Raw genomic sequence first — 22,402 nt, forward strand, 5'->3', positions numbered from 1 at the left:
ATAACATACAAACTGTCCCAGTGTGTTTGCAGGACCGCCATCAGGGGGTGACAGGGGTGACTCCTGTCAGGGACCCAATGGGCCAGGGGGGCCCCCATGAGGCAGTGGGTACTACAGCAGAGTGCTAATTGAGCATGGGAAATGTTATCAAAAGGAGTAAAGTATTAGCATTTGAGAGGATTTCTGAGTGTGCACTAAACCACTATGCACAGTGTGAGACAGACTTGGCACTTTGTTTGTACAGTGTGTGCCTGAGTCAATTTTGAATTCACAGAATTATTTTTGTTTGCACATTTACAAAAGTAATCTCTTAATTTCTGCAATTTTTTTTATCATGCATGTCACACACTGTTGATTTAGGGGATGCAAGGTGCATAAATGTTTCCTCCTGTGAGTGTTTCTTTGGGTGTCTGCTAGAGTATCTATATGTGAATCCTTATGTGTGAGTGTGTGTGTTTCAGTGTATGAGTTTGTCTGTGTGTGTGTATGTTACTACCTTTACAACATTTCCAAGTTTAAATAGACACTTAAGAATAAAGTGCATATATACGTTTTAGTCACTTGGTCAAAATTTGCACATGTCAAAGGAGGGGGGGGGGGGGGCTGATCAATGGTTAAGTCAGGGGCCCCAAAATTTCTAGTGGCGGCCCTGTGTGTTTGTCTCATTGTCAATAGTGTGGGTTATTCAGTGCATTTGTATCTCCGAAGCTTTCTAATGTATCTTATTCACGGTCAGGTCACATGAATATCCTCTCTGTACAAGTAGCTGTATATACTTAGAGCCCACACACACAGAACATACATACATATATACACTCACAAGCACTCACACACTATTTCAGTAACAATAAAACTTTATGCAGATTTTTGGCCATTACCAGAGCTATGAAGATGTTGTTGTAATCAACCAAACCTTTCCATAAAAGCAGATTTCACAGATTCCATTCTAAAGAAAACATATTTTTTAGGTTATTCATCATTTCAAAGTGCTGCTTCCTCCTGTGTTTATCAAAACATCCCACTCCTTCAGACCTCTTTTATCTCTTCCCAAGTGTTCTCTTAAAAAAGAGAAGGAATGCGCAGTGTTTGAGCTGCATATAAGGTTGTGAGTATATTGAGCCTACATCACACGGTACTGTACTTGCTTCGTATAGCACACGTGAGTCTGTGGCAGTTTTTAATTTACGTAAAGTTTTGCTCTGGACATGAGGAAACTCCGATATTCTAAAATGATACCATGTTTAGTAACATTTTACTGAAAACAGATGGGTTAATAAATCAAAAAAGTTCTATACTCTGCACATTCATAATTTATTAATCACTTCCCTAAAAAAGACTTCAATAATCACTGAGTATAGTATGGCACATGTTACATGGGAATTGATGCTCTCTAATACACACTGTATTGCTCAGTAGTGATGTCGCAAACTTAAAATTTTTCGCCTGCCATTGAATTCAATAGGCAGGCGAACTTTAAAACCTACAAGGACTCTTTCTGGCCACAATAGTGATGGAAAAGTTGTTTCAAGGTTACTAACACCTGGACTGTGGCATGCTGGAGGGGGATCCCTGGCAAAACTCCCATGTAAAATTACATAGTTTATGCAGAGTCTGCTTTTAACCCATAAAGGGCCTAAATCACCTAACATTCCCAAATTGTTTGCAATAACGTGCTTTAAAACATCAGTAATGATGTCGTATCTATCAGGTAGTGTAAGGGTTATGGCCACATCACAGTGACAGAGCAAACTCCAAGTGTAACGCACTGCAATCAACCGCAAACAGTCCACTTGCAGAACCACGAGATAGGTAGATTTGATAGATAGATACATAGATTACATAGCTCAATCGATGCAATATACATATGATCGATACACTGTACATAGCTCAATAGATGCAATATACATTTGATAGATACAAATTACATCGATCAATAGATGCAATATACATTAGATAGATACGAATGTTATTGAATCAAAGATGCAATAACATAATTTATGTAAGAACTTACCTGATAAATTCATTTCTTTCATATTAGCAAGAGTCCATGAGCTAGTGACGTATGGGATATACATTCCTACCAGGAGGGGCAAAGTTTCCCAAACCTCAAAATGCCTATAAATAAACCCCTCACCACACCCACAAATCAGTTTAACGAATAGCCAAGAAGTGGGGTGATAAGAAAAAAATGCGAAAGCATAAAAAATAAGGAATTGGAATAATTGTGCTTTATACAAAAAAATCATAACCACCACAAAAAAGGGTGGGCCTCATGGACTCTTGCTAATATGAAAGAAATGAATTTATCAGGTAAGTTCTTACATAAATTATGTTTTCTTTCATGTAATTAGCAAGAGTCCATGAGCTAGTGACGTATGGGATAATGACTACCCAAGATGTGGATCTTTCCACGCAAGAGTCACTAGAGAGGGAGGGATAAAATAAAGACAGCCAATTCCGCTGAAAAATAATCCACACCCAAAATAAAAGTTTAAATTATAAGCAGAAGATTCAAACTGAAACAGCTGCCTGAAGTACTTTTCTACCAAAAACAGCTTCAGAAGAAGAAAACACATCAAAATGGTAGAATTTAGTAAAAGTATGCAAAGAAGACCAAGTTGCTGCTTTGCAAATCTGATCAACCGAAGCCTCATTCCTAAACGCCCAGGAAGTAGAAACTGACCTAGTAGAATGAGCTGTAATCCTTTGAGGCGGAGTTTTACCCGACTCGACATAAGCATGATGAATTAAAGATTTCAACCAAGATGCCAAAGAAATGGCAGAGGCCTTCTGACCTTTCCTAGAACCGGAAAAGATAACAAATAGACTAGAAGTCTTTCGGAAATTCTTAGTAGCTTCAACATAATATTTCAAAGCTCTAACAACATCCAAAGAATGCAATGATCTCTCCTTAGAATTCTTAGGATTAGGACAGAATGAAGGAACCACAATTTCTCTACTAATGTTGTTAGAATTCACAACCTTAGGTAAAAATTTAAAAGAAGTTCGCAACACCGCCTTATCCTGATGAAAAATCAGAAAAGGAGACTCACAAGAAAGAGCAGATAATTCAGAAACTCGTCTGGCAGAAGAGATAGCCAAAAGGAACAAAACTTTCCAAGAAAGTAATTTGATGTCCAACGAATGCATAGGTTCAAACGGAGGAGCTTGAAGAGCCCCCAGAACCAAATTCAAACTCCAAGGAGGAGAAATTGACTTAATGACAGGTTTTATATGAACCAAAGCTTGTACAAAACAATGAATATCAGGAAGATTAGCAATTTTTCTGTGAAAAAGAACAGAAAGAGCAGAGATTTGTCCTTTCAAGGAACTTGCAGACAACCTTTATCCAAACCATCCTGAAGAAACTGTAAAATTCTCGGAATTCTAAAAGAATGCCAGGAAAAATGATGAGAAAGACACCAAGAAATATGTCTTCCAGACTCTATAATATATCTCCCTAGATACAGATTTACGAGCCTGTAACATAGTATTAATCACAGAGTATGAGAAACCTCTTTGACTAAGAATCAAGCGTTCAATCTCCATACCTTTAAATTTAAGGATTTGAGATCCTGAGGGAAAAAAGGACCTTAGCAAGAGTAGAGACAGCCCCATCAACCTTAGGGATTTTGTCCCAAAATTCTAATCTGTCAGATGGCACAGGATATAATTGCTTAAAACGTTTAGAAGGAGTAAAAGAATTACCCAAATTATTCCATTCCCTGGAAATTACTTCAGAAATAGCACCAGGGACAGGAAAAACTTCTGCAATAACTACAGGAGATTTAAAAACCTTATCTAAACGTTTAGATTTAGTATCAAGAGGACTAGAATCCTCAATTTCGAATGCAATTAGGACTTCTTTAAGTAAAGAACGAATAAATTCCATTTTAAATAAATATGAAGATTTATCAGCATCAACCTCTGAGACAGAATCCTCTGAATCAGAAGAACCAATATCAGTATCAGAATGATGATGTTCATTTAAAAATTCATCTGAAAAATGAGAAGTTTTAAAAGACTTTTTACGTTTACTAGAAGGAGGAATAACAGACATAGCCTTCTTAATGGATTTAGAAACAAAATCTCTTATGTTATCAGGAACACTCTGAGTATTAGATGTTGACGGAACAGCAACAGGTAATTTAACAGTACTAAAGGAAATATTATCTGCATTAGCAAGTTTGTCATAACAAACAGTACAAACAACAGCTGGAGGAACAGATACCAAAAGTTTACAGCAGATACACTTAGCTTTGGTAGCTCCAGCACCAGGCAGGGATATTCCATAAGTATCTTCTGACTCAGCTTCAACGTGGGACATCTTGCAATATGTAATAGAAAAAACAACATATAAAGCAAAATTGATCAAATTCCTTAAATGACAGTTTCAGGAATGGGAATAAAATGCCATAGAACAAGCTTCTAGCAACCAGAAGCACAAAATAATGAGACTTAAATAATGTGGAGACAAAAGTGACGCCCATATTTTTTAAGCGCCAAAAAAGACGCCCACATTATTTGGCGCCAAAATGCTTTTGGCTCCAAAATGACGCCACATCCGGAACGCCGACACCTTTGGCGCAAAAAATGTAAAAAAATGACGCAACTTCCGGCGACACGTATGACGCCGGAAACAGAAGTCCGCGCCAAGAATGACGCAATAAAATGAAGCATTTTCAGCCCCCGCGAGCCTAACAGCCCTCAGGGAAAAGTCAAATTTTTAAGGTAAGAAAAAAATGATTTATTCATATGCATTATCCCAAATATGAAACTGACTGTCTGAAATAAGGAATGTTGAACATCCTGAGTCAAGGCAAATAAATGTTTGAATACATATATTTAGAACTTTATATAAAAGTGCCCAACCATAGCTTAGAGTGTCACAGAAAATAAGACTTACTTACCCCAGGACACTCATCTACATGTAGTAGAAAGCCAAACCAGTACTGAAACGAGAGTCAGTAGAGGAAATGGTATATATAAGAGTATATCGTCGATCTGAAAAGGGAGGTAAGAGATCTCTACGACCGATAACAGAGAACCTATGAAATAGACCCCGTAGAAGGAGATCACTGCATTCAAATAGGCAATACTCTCCTCACATCCCTCTGACATTCACTGCACGCTGAGAGGAAAACCGGGCTCCAACCTGCTGCGGAGCGCATATCAACGTAGAATCTAGCACAAACTTACTTCACCACCTCCATAGGAGGCAAAGTTTGTAAAACTGATTTGTGTGGTGAGGGGTGTATTTATAGGCATTTTGAGGTTTGGGAAACTTTGCCCCTCCTGGTAGGAATGTATATCCCATACGTCACTAGCTCATGGACTCTTGCTAATTACATGAAAGAAATACATTTTATAGATACGAATGACATCACCCAAAATATGTAATATACATTTTATAGATACGAATTACATCGATCAATAGATGCAATCTACATTTGATCGATACGTTTGATAGTTCGATCGATTTGATATATAAATAAATTGATTTGAAATATATATAATTTCCCTGACAGAGTATAACAATAAGACATGTGGTCTGTGACCCGTGGTGTGTAAAGTAGTACTATTCTTAACATTTTACTACAACCTCCCCCTATCGGTTGAGGTCTATATGGCCTTCATTTTTGGAACCGGGAGATGGAAGAAGATGATTCTTCTGTCCTCCTACTTCAAATTTGTCAGAAACACAAGTGGCTGTCTCAAAACAGTCCGGACAGAAGATAGATCGATTGATAGGATAGATAGATATACATAGATTGATAGTTAGATAGAATCGATAGAAGAAAAATAGATAGATTTTTTAGATATATAATTACCCTGATAAAGTCTAATAATTAAACATGCAGTCTTGGACCCAACTAGGTTGTGTTAAGTAGTACTATTCTTCGCACTTTCAGCCATGTAACCCCTATTGGTGGAGGTCTATATGGCGGTTATGATTACCCTGACAAAGTATAACAACAAGACACGCAGTCTGGGACCCATGGTAATTTTGTTGTGTTAAGTAAAACTTTTCTTATCACTTGAATCCCTCTTACCCACCCTTTTGTTGGAGCTCTATATGGCCTGCATGATTAGCCTGACAAAGTATAATAAGAAAACATCTGGTCTGGGACCCATGATAATTAGGTTGTGTTTAAGTAGTACAATTCTTAGAACTGTAATCCCTGTTACTTCCCCTATCAAGGGAGGTCTATATGGCCTGCATGATTACCCTGACAAAGTATAACAACAAGACACACAGTGTTGGACCCATGGTAACTAGCTTGTGTTAATTAGTACTTTTCTTAGCACTTTAATCCCTGTTACCCCCCCTATCGGGGGAGGTCTATATGGCCTGCCTGATTACCCTGAAAAAATCTAATAATAAGACATGCGGTCTGGGACCCATTTTAACTAGGTTGTGTTTTAAGTAGTACCATTCTTAGCACTTTAATCTCTGTAACTCGCCCTATTTGGGGAGGTCTATACGGCCTGGATGATTACCCATACAAAATATAATAATAAGACATCTGCTCTGGGTCTGTGACCCATGGTAACTATGTTGTGTTAATTAGTAATGTCCTTAGCATTTTAATAGCTGTTACTCATACTCACCCTATCAGTGGCGGTCTATATGGCCTGCATGATTACCCTTACAAAATATAATAACAAAACATGCGGTCTGGGACCCATGGTAACTAGTTTGTGTTAAGTAGTAATTTCCTTTGCATTTTAATACCTGTTAGGGGAGGTCTATATGGCCTGCATGATTACCCTTACAAAATATAAGAACAAAACATGCGGTCTGGGACCAATGGTAACTAGGTTGTGTTAAGTATTACTCTTCTTAGCATTTGAATACCTATTACTCACCCTATCGTGGGAGGTCTATACGGCCTGCATGATTACCCATACAAAATATAATAAGACATCTGCTCTGGGTCTGTGACCCATGGTAACTAGATTGTGTTAATTAGTACTGTTCTTAGCATTTTAATACCTGTTACACCCTTTTGGGGGAGGTCTATATGGCCTGCATGATTACCCTGACAAAGTATAACAACAAAACACGCGGTGTGGGACCCATGGTAACTAGATTGTGTTAATTAGTACTGTTTTTTTAATACCTGTTACTCACCCTATCTGGGGAGGTCTATATGGCCTGCATGATTACCATTACAAAATAGAATAACAAGACATGCGGTCTGGCACCCATGGTAACTAGGTTGTGTAAAGTAGTACTCTTCTTAGCATTTTAATACCTGTTACTCACCCTATCGGGGGAGGTCTATATGGCCTGCATGATTACCCTAACAAAATTAGATTACACTAGCAAAATATTTTAAAATTTTAGATTTTAATATTAAAATAATGTTAAGAAGTGCAATGCACATATGAGTGGTCGCACTGGCTGGCTGCTACGTAGGGCAGCAATTAACAACAGTATGCTGTGTAAGTCAGATAGACAGTTAGACACAGGCCTGATAGAAAATAAAATTAGATTACACTAGCATAATGATTTAAATACTTTTTTGGGGGGAATTTAAAGAAAAAGGTTAAGCACATACATATGAGTCGTGGCTGATAGCCTTGGAAGGGCAGCTATTAAAAACAGTAGGCTCTGTAAGTCAGATACACACACTAGATTACACTAGAAAAATGATTTAAATTATTTTTCTGGGGGGGAAATTAAAAAAAGGTTAAACACATATGAGTCATGGCTCATAGACTAGGGAGGGCAGCAAGTAAACACAGTAGGCTTTGCATGTCAGCAAAACACACAGGCCTGATAGAAAATTATATTAGATTACACTATCAAAAAAATTTAAACTTTTTTTTTTATATTTAAATTAAGGTGAAGAAGATATGAGTGGTGGCTGCCTGGCACAGATCAATTAACCAAAAGACTGAAAAAAATGAGGTATATTAATGCTGTGTGAGCCTGACAGACACAGGCCTGATAGAAAATGTAATTATATTACACTAGCAAAATTATTTAATTTTTTTTTTTAAATTTAAAATAATGTTATAAACGGATATTAACACTGGTGGCTGGCACAGAGCAATGAACCAGAGTATATGCTGTGTGACACAGGCCTGATAGAAAATGAAAAAAAATTACACTAGCAAAATAATTAAAATTTTTGGTTAGTTAAATTTAAACTAATGTTGTTAGGGATATATCAGTGGTGGCAGTAATCACAGCATATGCTGTGAGCCTTAAACACACAGGCTGAAAGCCAGGCAAATGCTAATAAAAATATGGAGAAAAAAAAACGGCACGAAATATAGCCCTAAAAAGGGCTTTTTGGGGTGCTCTCCTAGCAGCAGAGATGAGTGGAGTCCTTCTGGACTGTAGTGGACACTAAATACACTAGCCTAGCTATGTATTTCCCTATAATGTCAGCAGCACAAACACAACACGTCCTCTCACTTAGAAAGCAAGGTCGTTATGAGTCTAAAATGTCGGCTTCCGAGTAGCTGGGAGGGTCTGTGAGGGAGTGTCTGATGTTGATTGGCTCTAAAGTGTCAGACGGCTGTGACATACAGGGTCAAAGTTTCCTCAATGATGACACATTTCCTCAATGATGACACAAGCTATGTTCGCTGTGAACCGTTCGCGGGCGAACAGTTCGGGACATCACTATTGCTCAGACTGACATGCTCATACAGATACACGAAAGACACTGTCACTCTTTCACTTAAAGGGATATGAAACCTAAATCTTTCATTTGTGATTCAGATAGAGCAGGCAATTTATAGCAACTTTCTAATTTACTCCTATTATCAATTTTTCTTCGTTCTCTTGGTATCTTTATTTGAAAATCAGGAATATAAGTTAGGAGCTGGCCAGTTTTCTGTTTAGAACTTGGGTAGATTGTGATTGAAGCTTTAACCTCTTTTGTTACAATACACTAGTGAATAATAAACCTATAGGAGCTTGGGCATTGTGGGTATATTGTACATGTGTATACACTGTGTTATGTATATGCATTATACTGTAAATAGTGATGTTGCGAACCTAAAATTTTGCGTTCGCGAATGGCGAACGCGAACTTCCACAACTGCTCGCGAACGGGCGAACCGCCATAGACTTCAATAGGCAGGCGAATTTTAAAACCCACAGGGACTCTTTCTGGCCACAATAGTGATGGAAAAGTTGTTTCAAGGGGACTAACAACTGGATTGTGGCATGCCGGAGGGGGATCCATGGCAAAACTCCCATGGTGTTACATAGTTGATGCAGAGTCTGGTTTTTATCCATAAAGGGCATAAATCCCCTAACATTCCTAAATTGTTTGGAATAACGTGCTTTAAAACATCAGGTATGATGTTGTATCGATCAGGTTGTGTAAGAGTTATGCCCGCTTCACAGTGACAGACCAAACTCCCTGTTTAAAGGGACAGTCTACACCAGAATTTTTATTGTTTTAAAAGATAGATAATCCCTTTATTACCCATTTCTCAGTTTTGCATAACTAACACATTTATAATAATATACTTTTAACCTCTGTGATTATCTTGTATCTAAGCCTCTGCAAACTGCCCCTTTTATTTAGTTCTTTTGACAGACTTGCAGTCTAGCCAATCAGTGCCTGCTCCCAGATAACTTCTCGTGCACGAGCACAGTGTTATTTATATGAAATGCATGAACTAACACCCTCTAGTGGTGAAAAACTGTTAAAATGCAATCTGAAAGAGGTGGGCTTCAAGGTCTAAGAAATTAGCATATGAACCTCCTAGGTTAAGCTTTCAACTAAGAATACCAAGAGAACAAAGCAAAATTGGTGATAAAAGTAAATTGGAAAATTGTTTAAAATTACATGCTCTATCTGAATCATGAAAGTTTATTTTGGCCTAGACTGTCCCTTTAACGCACCGCAAACAACCGCAAACAGTCCATTTGCACAACCGCAAACTCCCCATTTTTTTAAATCTACACTACTGTTACACCAGATATGAGTTGCACTGGGGTGACACTGTGCCCTGGCAGGCAGGCAGGCACTGAAACGCACACGTGTGAAGGAAACTGACTGCTATTATTTAACATAGTCAAATAAGTGTTATTTTTTTTAAATCTACACTACTGTTACACCAGATATAAGTTGCACTGGGGTGACACTGTGCCCTGGCAGGCAGGCACTGAAACGCACATGTGTGAAGGAAACTGACTGCTATTATTTAACACAGTCAAATAAGTGTTGTTTTTTTTAAAATCTACACTACTGTTACACCACATATGAGTTGCACTGGGGTGACACTGTGCCCTGGCAGGCAGGCACTTAAACGCACACGTGTGAAGGAAACTGACTGCTATTATTTAACACAGTCAAAAAAGTTTTTTTTTTTTTTAAATCTACACTACTGTTACACCACATATGAGTTGCACTGGGGTGACACTGTGCCCTGACAGGCAGGCAGGCACTTAAACGCACACGTGTGAAGGAAACTGACTGCTATTATTTAACACAGTCAAAAAGTGTTGTTTTTTTTTCTACACTACTGTTACACCACATATGAGTTGCATTGGGGTGACACTGTGCCCTGGCGGGCAGGCACTTAAACGCACACGTGTGAAGGAAACTGACGGCTATTATTTAACACAGTCAAAAAAGTGTTGTTTTTTTTAAATCTACACTACTGTTACACCACATATGAGTTGCACTGGGGTGACACTGTGCCCTGGCAGGCAGGCAGGCACTTAAACGCACACGTGTGAAGGAAACTGACTGCTATTATTTAACACAGTCAAAAAAGTGTTTTTTTTTTTTTAAATCTACACTACTGTTACACCACATATGAGTTGCACTGGGGTGACACTGTGCCCTGGCAGGCAGGCAGGCACTGAAACACACACGTGTGAAGGAAACTGACTGCTATTGTTTAACACAGTCAAAAAAGTGTTGTTTTTTTTTAAATCTACACTGTTACACCAGATATGAGTGGTGGCACTGGGCAAGTGGGCACAGTATAGGCTGTGAGCCTGACACACACGCTGGCAGGCAGGCAACTGCAATTAGATTACACAGGAAAAAAAAAGCAGATGTTCTAGCCCTAAAAAGGGCTTTGTGGGGTGCTGTCCTTACAGCAGAGATAAGATGAGTCCTTCAGGACTGTAGTGGACACTGAATACACTAGCCTAGCTATAGATTTCCCTATGCAATCAGCAGCAGCTACACTGTCCCTCCTCTCACTAACAATGCAGCTTCCGAATGAATCTAAAATTGATGCTGTCCAGGAGGTAGGAGGGTCTGGGAGGGAGGGTCTGCTGCTGATTGGCTGGAATGTGCCTGCTGACTGTGAGGTAAAGGGTCAAAGTATTACTCAATGATGATGAATAGGGGTGGATCAAACATCGCATAGGTTCGCCCGCCACGGCGAACGCGAACGTGCTATGTTCGCCGGGAACTATTCGCCGGCGAACTATTCACAACATCACTAACTGTAAACTACTGTATACACTGCGTTATGTATATGCATTATACAGGGAGTGCAGAATTATTAGGCAAGTTGTATTTTTGAGGATTAATTTTATTATTGAACAACAACCATGTTCTCAATGAACCCCAAAAACTCATTAATATCAAAGCTGAATAGTTTTGGAAGTAGTTTTTAGTTTGTTTTTAGTTATAGCTATTTTAGGGGGATATCTGTGTGTGCAGGTGACTATTACTGTGCATAATTATTAGGCAACTTAACAAAAAACAAATATATACCCATTTCAATTATTTATTTTTACCAGTGAAACCAATATAACATCTCAATATTCACAAATATACATTTCTGACATTCAAAAACAAAACAAAAACAAATCAGTGACCAATATAGCCACCTTTCTTTGCAAGGACACTCAAAAGCCTGCCATCCATGGATTCTGTCAGTGTTTTGATCTGTTCACCATCAACATTGCGTGCAGCAGCAACCACAGCCTCCTAGACACTGTTCAGAGAGGTGTACTGTTTTCCCTCCTTGTAAATCTCACATTTGATGATGGACCACAGGTTCTCAATGGGGTTCAGATCAGGTGAACAAGGAGGCCATGTGATTAGATTTTCTTCTTTTATACCCTTTCTTGCCAGCCACGCTGTGGAGTACTTGGACGCGTGTGATGGAGCATTGTCCTGCATGAAAATCATGTTTTTCTTGAAGGATGCAGACTTCTTCCTGTACCACTGCTTGAAAAAGGTGTCTTCCAGAAACTGGCAGTAGGACTGGAAGTTGAGCTTGACTCCATCCTCAACCCGAAAAGGCCCCACAAGCTCATCTTTGATGATACCAGCCCAAACCAGTACTCCACCTCCACCTTGCTGGCGTCTGAGTCGGACTGGAGCTCTCTGCCCTTTACCAATCCAGCCACGGGCCCATCCATCTGGCCCATCAAGACTCACTCTCATTTCATCAGTCCATAAAACCTTAGAAAAATCAGTCTTGAGATATTTCTTGGCCCAGTCTTGACGTTTCAGCTTGTGTGTCTTGTTCAGTGCTGGTCATCTTTCAGCCTTTCTTACCTTGGCCATGTCTCTGAGTATTGCACACTTTGTGCTTTTGGGCACTCCAGTGATGTTGCAGCTCTGAAATATGTCCAAACTGGTGGCAAGTGGCATCTTGGCAGCTGCACGCTTGACTTTTCTCAGTTCATGGGCAGTTATTTTGCGCCTTGGTTTTTCCACACGCTTCTTGCGACCCTGTTGACTATTTTGAATGAAACGCTTGATTGTTCGATGATCACGCTTCAGAAGCTTTGCAATTTTAAGAGTGCTGTATCCCTCTGCAAGATATCTCACTATTTTTTACTTTTCTGAGCCTGTCAAGTCCTTCTTTTGACCCATTTTGCCAAAGGAAAGGAAGTTGCCTAATAATTATGCACACCTGATATAGGGTGTTGATGTCATTAGACCACACCCCTTCTCATTACAGAGATGCACATCACCTAATATGCTTAATTGGTAGTAGGCTTTCGAGCCTATACAGCTTGGAGTAAGACAACATGCATAAAGAGGATGATGTGGTCAAAATACTCATTTGCCTAATAATTCTGCACTCCCTGTACTGTAAACTACTGTAATATGTATTAAAAGTAATTTTGAAATTTAAAACAAAAAAACAACAATATTTTTTCATTTTAGGAAGAAGATTTTGTGTACTCGATATTAATAACACAGCAGCAGCAGCTTTTTTAATTTGATCAAATACCAAAGTATAGCATTGCACTATGTAAAACAAGTTTTTTTTAATTGACTGCTTTTTTAATATTTTATTTTCATAGCTGCTATAAGTTTTCACTGTACTGAAAGAGTTTCACTTCTAATATCAAGATCACACTATAGCAAATGTCTTCTATGTCAACATGATTTGTTACAGTGTAGCAGCAATATTAGTAAAATATGTTCAGCACAGCGTAAACTTATAGTTTTACATAGTGCAAAAACACACTTTGATAAAGCAAAAAATCTGCGGCTGCTGTCTTCTATGGTATATTATTATCCCATATTTAATTACTGAATTTTGACTTTAAGAAAATGGCTTCTATAGTAGTTGATTGATTTAAAAGGGTGGTTGCAGACTTAAAGGGACACTCAAGTCAAAATTAAACTTTCATAATTCAGCACATTATTTTAAACAACTTTCCAATTTACTTCCATTAAATGTACACAATCTTTTTATATGAACACTTTCTAAGGCACCCGCACCTATTGAGCATGTGCAAGATTCACAGAATATATGTATATGCAATTTGTGATTGGCTGATGGCTATCACATGATGCAGTGGGAGGGAAAATAGAACTAACTAAAATTTGTTAGAAAAAAATCTACTACTAATATGAAACTTAAACTATGTACTTTTGCTATGTCGTTTTAAAAAGTATTTACTGATTATGCTATTCTAATGTGTTTAGTGGTCCTTTAATTAATTCGGACTAGGTTGGCTTGACGAATTGGAAAATTTTGACGTTGAACATTAGAAAAGTATGTTTAGTATTAGAGTAATATTGGAATTTAAAAGATCAAATTGATAGCAGAAATTTATTAGATGCTGCAGTTATAACAACAGATGCTGTTCAATGGGACCATTTATTTACAGCTCTCTCTAGATTTGGATTTTAGGTCATTTTGTTGATTATATTAAAGCTATTTATAATTGTTTAATCTCTTCTGTTTTAGTTAAAGGGACAGTAAACACCAACATTTTTGTTGTTTAAAAAGGTAGATAATCCCTTTATTACCCATTCCCCAGTTTTGCATAACCAACACAGTTATAATAATACACGTTTTACCTCTGTAATTACTTTGTAGCTATGCCTCTGAAAACTGCCCCCTTATTACAGTTCTTTTGACAGACTTGCATTTTTAGCCAATCAGTGCTCACTCCTAGGAGCTTCACGTGCCTGAGCTCAATGTTATCTATATGAAACACATGAACTAACGCCCTCTAGTGGTGAAAAACTGTCAACATGCTTTCAGATTAAAGGCGGCCTTCAAGGTCTAAGAAATTAGCATATGAACCTCCTAGGTTTAGCTTTCAACTAAGAATACCAAGAGAACAAAGCATAATTGGTAATAAAAGTAAAATGTGAAGTTGTTTAAAATTACATGCCCTATTTAAATCATAATTTTTTTTTTTACTTGACTGTCCCTTTAATTATCTATGTACACCTGGTATCAAATTAAAGAGAGGTACAAGAGTGGGTTGTCCCCTCTCACCCCTGACATTTAATCAGAATTGTTATGGCTTAGAAAGATAACTGATTCCTCTGTGAATATACCATTAAAGGAATAAAATGATATATCTGGGTATTTGGCAAAGTAAAAACCCTGAAGAATGGTACAAGAAAAATTATAGAGGATTCTTTTTGAATCTTTGTCTTGTGAAAATGGTTGTGTTCCCCAAAGTTTTATATGAACTACAAAGTTTGCATCTGCTAATTTACAGCTAGATTTAGAGTTGGGCGGTAGCCGTCAAAACCAGCGTTAGAGGCTCCTAACGCTGGTTTTTACCGCCCTCTGGTATTTGGAGTCAGTCAGGAAAGGGTCTAACGCTCACTTTACAGCCGCAACTTTTCCATACCGCAGATCCCCCTATGCCATTTGGGTATCCTATCTTTTCAATGGGATCTTTCTATCGCCGGTATTTAGAGTCGTGGCTGAAGTGAGCGTTAGAAATCTAACGACAAAACTCCAGCCGCAGAAAAAAGTCAGTAGTTAAGAGCTTTCTGGGCTAACGCCGGTTTATAAAGCTCTTAACTACTGTGCTCTAAAGTACACTAACACCCATAAACTACCTATGTACCCCTAAACCGAGGCCCCCCCACATCGCTGCAACTCTATTAAAAAATTTTAACCCCTAATCTGCCGACCGCACACCGCTGCCACCTACGTTATCCCTATGAACCCTTAATCTGCTGCCCCTAACACCGCAGACCCCTATATTATATTTATTAACCCCAAATCTGCCACCCCCAATGTCGCCTCCACCTACCTACAATTATTAACCCCTAATCTGCCGACCGCACACCGCTGCCACCTACGTTATCCCTATGAACCCCTAATCTGCTGCCCCTAACCCGCCAACCCCTATATTATATCTATTAACCCCTAATATGCCGCCCCAACGTCGCCGCTACCCAGCTACACTTATTAACCCCTAATCTGCCGACCGGACCGCGCCGCTATTATAATAAAGTTATTAACCCCTAATCCGCCTCACTCCCGCCTCAATAACCCTATAATAAATAGTATTAACCCCTAATCTGCCCTCCCTAACATCGCCGACACCTAACTTCAAGTATTAACCCCCTAATCTGCCGATCGGAGCTCACCGCTACTCTAATAAATTTTTTTAACCCCTAAAGCTAATTCTAACCCTAACCCTAACACCCCCCTAAGTTAAATATAATTTTATTCTAGCGAAATAAATTAACTCTTATTAAATAAATTATTCCTATTTAAATCTAAATACTTACCTGTAAAATAAACCCTAATATAGCTAAAATATAAATTATAATTATATTGTAGCTATTTTAGGATTAATATTTATTTTACAGGCAACTTTGTAATTATTTTAACCAGGTACAATAGCTATTAAATAGTTAATAACTATTTAATAGTTACCTAGTTAAAATAATTACAAAATTACCTGTAAAATAAATCCTAACCTAAGTTACAATTAAACCTAACACTACACTTTCAATAAATAAATTAAATAAACTACCTACAATTATCTACAATTAAACCTAACACTACACTATCAATAAATAAATTAAATAAACTACCTACAATTATCTACAATTAAACCTAACACTACACTATCAATAAATTAATTAAATACAATACCTACAAATAAATACAATTAAATAAACTAACTAAAGTACAAAAAATAAAAAAGAACTAAGTTACAAAAAATAAAAAAATATTTACAAACATTAGAAAAATATTACAACAATTTAAACTAATTACACTACTCTAAGCCCCCTAATAAAATAACAAAGCCCCCCAAAATAAAAAAATGCCCTACCCCTATTCTAAAATTAAAATAGAAAAGCTCTTTTACCTTACCAGCCCTGAAAAGGGCCCTTTGCGGGGCATGCCCCCAAAGAATTCAGCTCTTTTGCCTGTAAAAAAACCCCCATACAATACCCCCCCCCAACATTACAACCCACCACCCACATACCCCTAATATAACCCAAACCCCCCTTAAATAAACCTAACACTAAGCCCCTGAAGATCTCCCTACCTGTCTTCACCACACCGGGTCCCGATCTGTCCAGAAGAGCCTCCAATGTCTTGATCCAAGCCCAAGTGGGGGGCTGAAGAGTGACGTCAATCCTCGGGCTGAAGTCTGGATCCAAGCGGCGGCTGAAGAAATCCATCATCGGGCTGAAGTCTTGATCCAAGTGGGCGCTGAAGAAGTCCATCATCGGGATGAAGTCTTCTATGAAGCAGCATCTTCAATCTTCTTTCTTCCGGAGCCATCATCTTCCAGCCGACGCGGAACATCCTCTTCTACCGACGCCTACTCGCCGAATGACGGTTCCTTTAAATGACGTCATCCAAGATGGCGTCCGTCAAATTCCGATTGGCTGATAGGATTCTATCAGCCAATCGGAATTAAGGTAGGAAAATTCTGATTGGCTGATGGAATCAGCCAATCAGATTCAAGTTCAATCCGATTGGCTGATCCGATCAGCCAATCAGATTGAGCTTGCATTCTATTGGCTGTTCCGATCAGCCAATAGAATGCGAGCTCAATCCGATTGGCTGATTAGAATCCTATCATCCAATCGGAATTCGAGGGACGCCATCTTGGATGACGTCCGTTAAAGGAACCGTCATTCGTCGGGAAGTCGTCGGTGAACATGGATGGATCCGCGCTGGAGGTCTTGAAGATCAGCCGGTCGTCATCGGATTGAAGAACATAGAAGATGCGGCTTGGAAGAAGATGTTTGCCGGTCCGGATGTCCTCTTCTGCCCGCTTGGATCAAGACTTCAGCAGGAGGATGGACGTCACTCTTCAGCCCCCGCTTGGGCTTGGATTAACACTTCGGAGGCTTGGATCAAGACTTCCGAGGACGGATCGGTGATCCTGGCATGGTGAAGTTATGGTAGGAAGATCTTCAGGGGCTTAGTGTTAGGTTTATTTAAGGGGGGTTTGGGTTAGATTAGGGGTTTGTGGGTGGTGGGTTGTAATGTTGGGGGGGGGGGTATTGTATGTTTTTTTTTTACAGGCAAAAGAGCTGAATTCTTTGGGGCATGCCCCGCAAATGGCCCTTTTCAGGGCTGGTAAGGTAAAAGAGCTTTGAACTTTTGTAATTTAGAATAGGGTAGGGCATTTTTTATTTTGGGGGTCTTTGTTATTTTATTAGGGGGCTTAGAGTAGGTGTAATTAGTTTAAAATTGTTGTAATATTTTTCTAATGTTTGTAAATATTTTTTTATTTTTTGTAACTTAGTTCTTTTTTATTTTTTGTACTTTAGTTAGTTTATTTAATTGTATTTATTTGTAGGTATTGTATTTAATTAATTTATTGATAGTGTAGTGTTAGGTTTAATTGTAGATAATTGTAGGTATTTTATTTAATTTATTTATTGATAGTGTACTGTTAGGTTTAATTGTCACTTAGGTTAGGATTTATTTTACAGGTAATTTTGTAATTATTTTAACTATTTTAGCTATTAAATAGTTATTAACTATTTAATAGCTATTGTACCTGTTTAAAATAATTACAAATTTGCCTGTAAAATAAATATTAATCCTAAAATAGCTACAATATAATTATAATTTATATTGTAGCTATATTAGGGTTTATTTTACAGGTAAGTATTTAGCTTTAAACAGGAATAATTTGAATAATAAGAGTTAATTTATTTCGTTAGATTTAAATTATATTTAACTTAGGGGGGTGTTAGTGTTAGGGTTAGACTTAGCTTTAGGGGTTAATCCATTTATTAGACTAGCGGCGAGATCCGATCGGCAGACTAGGGGTTAATTATTGTAGGTAGCTGGCGGCGACGTTGTGGGGGGCAGATTAGGGGTTAATAAATATAATATAGGGGGTCGGCGGTGTTAGGGGCAGCAGATTAGGGGTACATAGGTATAATGTAGGTTGCGGCGGTATACGGAGCGGCAGATTAGGGGTTAAAAAAAATATGCAGGTGTCAGCGATAGCGGGGGGCGGCAGATTAGGGATTAATAAGTGTAAGGTTAGGGGTGTTTAGACTCGGGGTACATGTTAGGGTGTTAGGTGCAGACATAGGAAGCGTTTCCCCATAGTAAACAATGGGGCTGCGTTAGGAGCTGAACGCTGCTTTTTTTTTTTTCAGCTCAAACTGCCCCATTGTTTTCTATGGGGGAATCGCGCACGAGCACGTTTTTAAGCTGGCCGCGTCCGTAAGCACCGCTGGTATCGAGAGTTGCAGTGGCGTTAAATTATGCTCTACGCTCCCTTTTTGGAGCCTAACGCACTGAAAACCCAGCCATTCTGTGAACTCTAAATACCAGCGGTATTTAAAAGGTGCGAGAGAAAAAAAGCATGCGTATCTAACGCTCCCCTTTGGCCGCAGAACTCTAAATCTAGCCGTAAGAGAATAGATATTCAAGTTTTTAATAAATGTCTCTTGAATTTTTTTTGGGGAAAAAAAAGATAAGATTTTCCTTCAATTATCTTTTTCAATTTAGGGAATTTTGGGGGTTTTTCACTTTCAAGTCTTCACTTTTCGCACCAAATTTGATGCAATACTCCTAATCAACCCACAAACTATTGGCAGTGACGTCAGACGCCGACTACACGCGGCGGGTCTGAGTTTGCAGTCGCATCGAGGAAAACAGCAGTGACTGAACCGGCTGTAAGGGAGAAGGTAACTCATACGCTAAGTATCATAACATTCATCTAGCCTTACTCTGAACTGCTAAGTCTGGGACTGCATACTATACAACCTTACTGACTTTGCAACAACTTTAAATTGCCATAACAAGAAATATTTCTGTCAAGAAAATACGGCAATTGGAAATTCTTAGAAATCTGATTGCAAAGACTCCCTTGTTATACAGAGTTGCAAGAAATTATTAGGGATTTAGATTCCATTGATAATAGATATTAGTTTTTATTTTTTACATTTTGGGGAGACGTCCCTTTATCAAATCTGATTTTATATTGTTATAATAAATAACTTTTATTAAGATTTATTCTCCTCTTCGGTTTTTTTGGTATATATTTGTATGAAATAGAGATACCTATAGAGTATTTGAATTTAGATACTTTGGAACATCGGTATATTTAGAATTTGTAAGTTAACACATTTTGAAATACAAAATCTAAGACGTATGAAATTTTCAGGAGTAGCATTGATTCTATATAGTATTGTATATTAATAATCAAAGAATTTTGGGTGCACAAGATTTATCACACAGTGCACTTCATTCACATTTTTATAAATCATGATAAATGGTCATACTATATCTTAAAACGTTATACAACACAAACTATAACACAATACTCATATAAATAAACACTGATAGAAATTGGTTTTATATATTCAGAGTAATCAGTCGAGCAGACATTGACTACACGGACACACATTGTGTTAAATATTCACTAATTAGATTTCTTAAGCTTTCACTAGCTGGTGTTTGGAATCACTGTTTCCAGCGCTCTACTTACTCCACTCACACCTAAGAGAAAAGTCATGACATAACCCCCTCCTCAAACAAGCTGTCCCACAGCTTGGGAATCTGGACGATCTGGAAAGCGTCAGTGAAATATTTTTTTCATTCTAGGAGCATGGATATTAGTGGATGGTTCCAATGAATCATCTTGTCTGGTATACCCCTTCCATTTTACCAGATATTGCAACTGTCCTTTGCATAATCTCGAATCCAATAAGGTTAGTACGTCATACTCATCAGGCAGATCCTGTACTGGTCCAGGAGGCAAAACAGGATTTGAATCCCTCATGCGTTTAGCTGGTTTCAATAAGGAGACATGAAAAGTCAGATGGATTCGCATGTTTGGTGGAAGTCCAAGAGTGACTGCATTGTCATTGACTATTTTAAAAATGGGGAAAGGATCTACGAACCCCCGGCCCAACTTTTTACAAGGTATCTGTAGTTTTAAGTTTCTGGTCGATAACCACACAAAATCACCAATGGTATACTGAGGGGATGTACGACGTCTCAAGTCATACTTTTTTTGGTTACATTGAGCATGAGAAATGTTGTCACAAAGATCTTTGAAGATCTCTAAGAGAGAATTAGACATATGGTCGACCTGAGGTGAGGTAGATATAACACCTGGATCGAAGGTTAAAGTTGGGTGGTTACCGTAGTTAGCATAAAAGGGTGTCATCTTAGTTGAAGAGTTAATGGAGTCGTTGAAAGCATATTCTGCCATAGGTAAGTATTTCATCCAATCAGACTGATGATGTGAACAATAGCAATGGAGATACTGTTTGAGCCATTGGTTCAGGCGTTCTGAATGTCCATTAGACTGAAGATGGAAGGATGTGGTGAAACGATGTTCAATTTGTAGAACTTTACAGAGCTGTGTCCAGAAACGTGAGGTGAACTGGGTACCTCTGTCTGATATCAATGTTGGTGGTATTCCGTGTAATTTGACTATGTGATTTAGAAACAGTTGAAGTAGGTAATTTGTGGTAAGGAATGAAATGGGCCATTTTCGTTAGCAGATCAATCACTACAAGAATTGTATTTTGTTTTTGTGAGACCGGTAGTTCGACAATAAAAATCCATTGCCACCTGTTGCCAAGGTCTTTCAGAACTCTTGATTTGGCATTAGAAGACCGTATGGATACATTTTTCCATTTTGGATGTAGAACATACCGTGCAAGTTTGTATGTATTCTGATACACTTGTTTTCAGACCAGGCCACCAAAATTCCCTTGAAATCTTTTCCAAGGTACGTCTAAAACCTTGGTGACCAGAGAGTGGCGAATCATGGACTATCTGTAATATAAGTAGGTCTAAATCACTTGGGATGTAGAGCTATTCCTTGTAGTAATATAAACCGTTGAGTCTTTTTAATGAGGGTCTTACAGGGAAGGTCCTACGGCCAGTACTTAAGGATTTCTTCAGTTTTTTTGTTAAGCCTGCTGTTAATCCTATGAAGCGTTCAGTTGGTATAATGCTGCTAGGTACCTTTTGAATAACAGGTTTGTTATTCTTGCGTGATAGCGCATCAGCCTTATTGTTTTTATTAGCGGGACGGTATATAATGTTGTAATTAAACCTGGAAAAGTACAGGCTCCACCTAACTTATCTTGAGGATAGGGTCTTGTTATTCTGAAGATACTCTAGATTTTTATGATCCGTGTATATGATTATAGGTTGGGTAGTACCTTCCAGAAGATGTCTCCAATGTTCGAGTGAGCGTTTTATCGCTAGTAGTTCTTTTTCACCTATAGGATAGTTCATCTCGGCACTGTTCAATTCTTTGGAGAAGTAAGCTGTAGGGTGGATTGGTGCTGACATAGCTTCGTGTTGAGATAGGATGGCTCCTATGGCGAGTTCAGAGGAATCGACTCCATTATGTATTGCAAACTCGGGTTGGGAAGATGTAGAATGGGAGAGCTTGTAAATCTTGCCTTTAAATCATTAAACGCTATCTCTGCCTTGGTATTCCAGTGGCAGGTAGTAGCATCTGTGAGTGAAGTAAGTGGTTTGGCAATCCTTGAGAAATCCCTAATAAATTTTCGATAGCAATTCGCGAATCCCAGAAAGCGTTGTAGATATTTTTTTGGATTCGGGTCTTGCCCAATCTTTCACAGTCTGTACCTTGTTTTGGTTCCATTTATATTCCAGCAGGACTGATGTGATAACCCAGAAATTATATCTCAGTGGTATGGAATACACACTTTTCAGGTTTGGTGTACAACTGATATGTACGCAAACGAGA

This window comes from Bombina bombina, chromosome 1, assembly GCF_027579735.1.
Source record: "Bombina bombina isolate aBomBom1 chromosome 1, aBomBom1.pri, whole genome shotgun sequence".
Taxonomy (NCBI): Eukaryota; Metazoa; Chordata; class Amphibia; order Anura; family Bombinatoridae; genus Bombina; species Bombina bombina.